Consider the following 6,916-nt stretch of genomic DNA (forward strand, 5'->3'; position numbering starts at 1 on the left):
CGTCTCTACTAAAAATACAAAAATTAGCTGGGCGTGGTGGCACATGCCTGTGGTCCCAGCTACTTGGGAGGCTGAGGCAGAGGAATGGCTTGAACCTGGGAGGCAGAGGTTGCAGTGAGCCGAGATAGCGCCAGTGCACTCCAGCCTGGGCGACAGAGGGAGACTCCATCTCAAATAAAATGAAATAAAACTATCTTCAAAACTCTGGCTTTGTCAGGAAAAAGGCTAGTTCCCACCTGACGACAAGTATTTTTTTCAAAATTTTACGATTCTGTGTCTCATATTGATTCTCCCAGATTAACTTCACTTGGCCAAGTTCCCACATTCACTTTGACGGGGAGGATGCCACATGCAATTAGCTGGAAAGAACGAGCTGCAGAAGTATATGTTTTCCTCCAAGGTCAGGGTATTCGTTTTTCCTGTGCCCTTCAGCAGTTTTCAGGTTTCCTTCGTATTAGTCTCGTACCGATAAGCACTGCTGACTAGCTGGACGGGACCTGTGAAACACGGTGATTCATGGATGAGACACAGTACATATCCTCTTATCGCTCCCCTAGCAAATGAGATAAATTACAGAATCACAGCAATTTAGCAAGTCCTACGATAACTCTAACCCCATCCATCACTTTACACACACTGGTTTCCAAATCTCTCAAGTGGTATCTTTTATGACATCATCTACCGTGTGTTCTGAAGTCTGTTTCATCATTACAAGAAAAGTATTCACACTTGTAGAAGAAGGAGAATCACATTAAAAATGAAGATTCTAGTAAATCCATCTGCCACACTTTTAACATTTTCTCATCATTTTACTTTATATTTTTATATCTGTAAGATAGGAGTGTATTATAAAATTTGGATTGTTGCCTATATATCTTAAAATATAACCATAGTTTTCTCACTCTGTTCACTGTTTATGAAGAGTTTGAAAATTTCCTCACATAAACAAACCAGCATAAATGCATGCCTTCTCGTATTTTAAGGTGCTGAAGGTATTGCCTTGCCCCACTGCTAAATTTGACTGGCTTTAAAAAACAAACAAACAGACAAACAAATAAACTGTGTTGAGTAATGGGTAACTAGGCTGGGCAGGGTGGCTCATACCTGTCATCTGAACACTTCATGAGGTATAGGTGGGAGGATCACTTGAGTCCAGGAGTTCTAGACCAGCCTGGGCAACATGGCAAGATTTCATCTTTACTAAAAATTTTTCAGTTAGCTAGGCATAGTGGTGCATGTTTGTAGTCCCAGTTACTCAGGAGGCTGAGGTGGAAGGATTGCTTGAGCCCAGGAGTTAGAGGCTGTAGTGAGCTATAACTGCGGCACTGCACTCAAGCCTGGCCAATAGACTGAGACCCTGTCTCAAAATAAATAAATAAATAAATAGGTAATTATAACTATGAAGCTTTTGCTGTACTGTGGAATTTGGTTTTGAAAAATAAATTCCTAGATATAGAACGAGTGGACCAACACATACAATCATTTCTCACACCCTAAGGCTTTGCCCTAATTAACATTACAACCAAAAGTGTATGAGAATTCTGTCATCAGTATGGAACACTTCGTCTTCCTAGCGTTTGGTAGATTAAAAACAAAAAAACAACCGCCACATTTCTTCTTAGATGCATTTCTTTGACGGTTCTCTCTCTCCCTCTCTCTCTCCCTCCCTTCCTCCCTTCTTCTCTCCTTCCCTCCCTCCCTCCCTCCCTTCTTTCCTTCTTTCCTTCCTTCCTTCCCTCTTCCCTTCCTTCCTTTTCTTCTTTCACAGGGTCTTGCTCTGTTTCCCAGGCTGGAGTGCAGTGGTGCAATCATGGCTCACTGCAGCCTTGACCTCCTGAGCCCAAGCGATCCTCCTACCTCAACCTCCCGAGTAGGTGATACTATAGGCACACACCACCACACCCAGCTAATTCTTTTCATTTTTATTTTTTGTAGAGATGGGGTCTTGCTATGTCACTGAGGCTGGTCTCAAACTCCAAGGCTCAGGCGATCCTCCCACTTTGGCCTCCCAAAATGTTGAGATCATAAGCGTGAGCCGTTATGCCTGGCCCATTCTGGCCTTTCATCTCATGCACTATGTAAGCTTGCTGTAAATGTATTTTCATTTTGTTTTGTATTTCAACAACTGTCTTGACATTTTTAGGTAGTCATATCTATTAATCTTTACCCGTGTAGTTTGATGTTTATGAAGCTTAGAAAGTTCTTTGGAGCCCACCAGTGACTGGGCTCGTTTCAAGTTTGATTTATGTCCCCAATTTCAATTTAATACTTCTGGTATTTATTTCAATTTTTTCTCTTGTGATGTCTTTGTGTTTTTAATTATGGTGCAAGGTGAGAATCTAAATCAACCTTTTATTCCAAAAATAGAGATTGGTTGAAGCTCCTTTGTTACTTATTATGCTTGGAGATATAATGTGACTTGATGTGTTGTAATTTTTCTCACATTATTATGTTGCACTTTGTGTTACCTGTAAGCTTCAGGGAATAGCCCAAAGCCCATCAGCAGAAAGAGAAGTAAAAGGATCTAATTCAGGCCGGGCACGGTGGCTTATGCCTACAATTCCAGCACTTTGGGAGGCCGAGGCAAGAGAATCGCTTGAGTTCACAAGTTTGAGACCAGCCCGGGAAACATAGCAAGAGCCCATCTCTATAAAAAACTAGCCAAGCATGGTAGCGTGTACCTGTAATTCCAACCTACTTGGGAGGTCGAGGTGGGAGAGGCGCTTGAGCCTAGGAGTTTGAGCTGCAGTGAGCCATGATCACACCACTGCCCTTTAGCCTGGGTGACAGAACAAGACTCCATCTCTTCCAAATAATAAATAAATAAATAAAGATCTGACCCAAGTGAATTCCAAATAACAAGGCCAGGATACAGAAGAGTTGGTTAAGAGTTTTCACATACTTCTTTGCTTTCCCACATTGACATTATAGGGATCTAAATATTTAAAGGAAACTTCATTAACATATTACAGAACACAGTGATGGGTGTCCATGGTTAACTTACTCTCTGTTTCTTCTTAAATGGAGATGGGTCTCACTATGTTGCCCAGGCTGGTCTCAATCTCCTGGCCTCAAGTGATCCTCCCATCTCAGTTTCCCAAATCGCTGGGATTATAGGCAAGCACAACCACATCCAGCTAATTAAAAAAGTTTTTTTTTTGTAGAGATGGGATCTTGGTATGTTGCCAAGGCTGGTCTCAAACTCCTAGGCTCAAGAAATCCTCTCGCCTCGGCCTCCCAAAGTACTGGGGTTATAGGTGTGAGCCACTGCAGCAACCTCTGATGAATTCACTCTTAAGTCATCTTGCTAATTGACTTGCTTCCGTACACATCGTTACTATTATTCTTTGAGTGAAATGTTACCTGTGACGTTCAAATCTGGAAATCCAGTTAAACAATAACATGAACACATACCATTAGCTTCCCTTTTGAAGGAAGGATTTTTCTTTCTGGTGCTTTTGTTAACCACTTTGGAAACATTATTCACCTGCATTCCTTCAATACCGTAGTTTACATTTTCCATAAACTTTACCAGTATCCCAGAAATAAAAACTCTCATGTATCTCTTGGATGAGGAGTAAACGCAGCCCATTCTAATTACAAGCTCATCTAGACATTTCCTAATGAATGGTTACCAGCGAAGACACCGATGACATCCTCAATGCTTTCTACTGGATTTTCTTTGGAATCGCTCAAGAAAAGCCTCCAAATAAACAGGCATGTTTAGAAACATTATTTTTAGAAGTCGGCACTTGATACATGAATAAAATCGCTTTGATTGCATTCTGTGTTTGCAGATTTTTAAAACTTAGTTTGTAGAAAGAGTGGCTTAGGGTTTTGTTTTATGTTATGAATTTTAACTAAATGACGTTCTGTCCAACTATAATATTTGACCACTCAGGGTTTCACTATGGATTAATTAATCCCTATAAACCCATGGAGAATTCAAGAGCCTCTAACTCGGGAACTGGGTATAATACACACGTGGAAATTTTCATTTCACTCAGAAGGAAGGACAGTCCTATAATTTTTCATTTTTTCAAAAATTGGTTTTTGTTTGTTTTGTCTTGTTTTCTTTTAGCTTTTAAGTTCAGATGTACATGTACAGGTTTGTCACAGAAGTACACTTGTGTCACAGAGGTTTGTTGCACAGATAATTTCACCACCCAGGTATTAAACCTAGTGTCCCTTACTTATCTTTCCTGATCCTCTCCCTCCTCCCATCCTTCACTGTCCAGACTGCCCCAGTGTGTGTTGTTCTCGTCTATGTGTCCACGTGTTCTCATCATTTAGCTCCCACTGATAAGTGAGAACATGCGGTATTTGGTTTTCTGTTCCTGTGTTAGTTTGCTAATGTTCTCCAGCTCCATCCATGTCCCTGCAAAGGACATGATCTTGTTTATTTATTTTATTTTTTTTAATGGTTGCATGTTGGGTTCTTTGTTTGGTTTTTGTTTCTTTTCTTTTCTTTTTTTTTTTTTTTTGAGATGGAGTCTCACTCTGTTGCCCAGGCTAGTAGCACAATCATAGCTCATGCAACCTCGACCTCCCGTGCCCAAGTGATCCTCCCATCTCAGCCTCCCAAGTAGCTGGGACTACAGGCATGCACCACCAGGCTCGGCTAATGTTTACATTTTTTGTAGAGACAGAGTCTCACCATGTCTGGCAGGCTGGTCTCAAACTCACGGCCTCAAGAAATCCAAGAGGATATTTCTTTTTTTTTTTTGAGACGGAGTCTTGCACTGTGGCTCAGGTTGGAGCGCAGTAATGCGATCTCAGCTCACTGCAGCCTCCACCTCCCGGGTTCAAGCGATTCTCCTGCCTCAGCCTCCCGAGTAGGGGGGATTATAGGTGCCCGCCACCACACTCAGCTAATTTTTTGTATTTTTAGTACAAAAATGGCCAGGCTAGTCTCAAACATCTGACCTCGTGATCCGCCCACCTCAGCCTCCCAAAGTGCTGGGATTACAGGCGTGAGGCACCACGCCCAGCCTCCAAGAGGATATTTCTAAATCAGCTTCAGCCTAAAGATGTTGTCCAGCTTGAAAACACACATGGGTAGGCTCAGGTCCCTCCTTCAACAAGTAAAGTTTGAACTGTTTGTTTGTTTGTTTTTTGAGACGGAGTCTCACTCTGTCGCCCAGGCTGGAGTGCAGTGGCACTATCTCGGCTTACTGCAAGCTCCGCCTCCCAGGTTCAAGAGATTCTCCTGCCTCAGCCTCCTGAGTAGCTGGGACTACAGGCGCCCGCCACCAGGCCCGGCTAATGTTTTGTATTTTTAGTAGAGACGGGGTTTCACCATGTTAGCCAGGATGGTCTCGATCTCCTGATCTCGTGATCTGCCCGCCTCGGCCTCCTAAAGTGCTGGGATTATAGGTGTGAGCCACTGCGCCCAGCCCCATTGGACATTATGTCTCTAGAGAATCAGGCTCTGAAAAATGGCAAAGAAGGTGGCTTCTAAGACTGGGAATGATGGTGATTCAGCTGGGCTAAAACCACAGCAGGTCTCTGATAACTGCGGTTATACGTACATTTATAAAATCAATTTCATCATCCCAGATTAGTCACAAAGGGCCTGACCCCATCAGCAGAGGCAGAAGTACCGAGGATTTACTGGAACGTAGCCAACTCCTAGGCTATAGTGAAGTCCTAACATGTAAAGCCAAAACAAACCCATGATGGTACCATCCTGTGACAAGGAAGAAATGAGAAGAAAAGATTGCAAAGCTACCAATGGTGAATCAGTCCTCGTAAGGAACATGCTAGGCATTGGGGATGACTCAATGATGCATGAAAATACTCAAGCCCCAATAAATGGCTCATCTGAGAAAATGAGAATGAACTGTGTTGAGCATGAGAAAAGATTCTATTCCTGGGACACGGTAGGCTCACAACCAAGGGCATTACCGTAATTATGATAATATCTGAGTACTAAAATTTGAAACCGTATTGCTGTAACTAAACGTTCATCAGAATTCCCTGCCTGTCTTCTAAGACCAAATCATAGGTGGATATATCCTCAGGAAATGATAGAGTTTCCATTCCTGGCACGGTCTAGATAGTAATTGATCACTATATTGCTTGGAGGACCCCTTTCCAGATCCCCTGGGAAGACCTCTTACGCTTGGTCAAATAACAAAGTATTGAGGCACTGTGTGTTTCTGAAGCTATGTTTTTGTTGTTGTTGTTTGTTTGTTTTTAGTTAATGTCTTTTATTAACTCATACACAGTTACTTGTCTTTTGGTTTGTTGAAGCAGTAAGTCAGACAACATTTGCCACAATAATGTCTGTCAAAGTGGCTTGCCATAAACACTCCAGCACCACATTCATCGGAAGGACACTAATTTTGTCATTCTCACCCACCTTATAATATTTCAGGCCATCCAGCTTCACCTTCTTTCTCTTGTGCTTATTCTTCTTGCGAGTGGGGTAAGACTTCTTCCTTTTCTTAGCAACACCACAAAGTCTCAACAAAAGATGAAGAGTAGGCTCCTTTTGAATGTTGCAGTCAGACAAAGTACGTCCGTCTTCCAGTTGCTCGCCAGCAAAGATCAGTCTTTGCTGATCAGGAGGAATTCCTTCCTTATCCTGGATCTTGGCCTTTACATTTTCTGCCGTATCTGAGGGTTCAACCTCAAGGGTGATAGTCTTCCCCCTTAGGGTTTTCACGAAAATCTGCATTTTGGTGGTGGCTCCACTGCAGATGGCAGATCAAAAAGGAAGCTGAAGCATATATTTAGGTTGATAAGTTGCAACATAAATATATATACACACACACACACACATACACACAAACATATACACATATATACACACATATACATATATATATTTTATATTATTTGCTTAACTCAGAATACATATATGTGTGTGTGTGTATATGTCTGTGAAGGTGGCTAAACAGTTCATATATAT

At 42.0% G+C, this 6,916-nt stretch overlaps 1 pseudogene; it reads right to left on the reverse strand.

The window, feature by feature from the left end:
- Positions 1-6,230: 6,230 nt before the first annotated feature.
- LOC105533628 lies at positions 6,231-6,682 on the reverse strand (annotated as a pseudogene).
- Between the last annotated feature and the right edge of the window lie 234 nt (positions 6,683-6,916).

This window comes from Mandrillus leucophaeus, unplaced genomic scaffold (assembly GCF_000951045.1).
Source record: "Mandrillus leucophaeus isolate KB7577 unplaced genomic scaffold, Mleu.le_1.0 Scaffold127, whole genome shotgun sequence".
Classification (NCBI taxonomy): Eukaryota; Metazoa; Chordata; class Mammalia; order Primates; family Cercopithecidae; genus Mandrillus; species Mandrillus leucophaeus.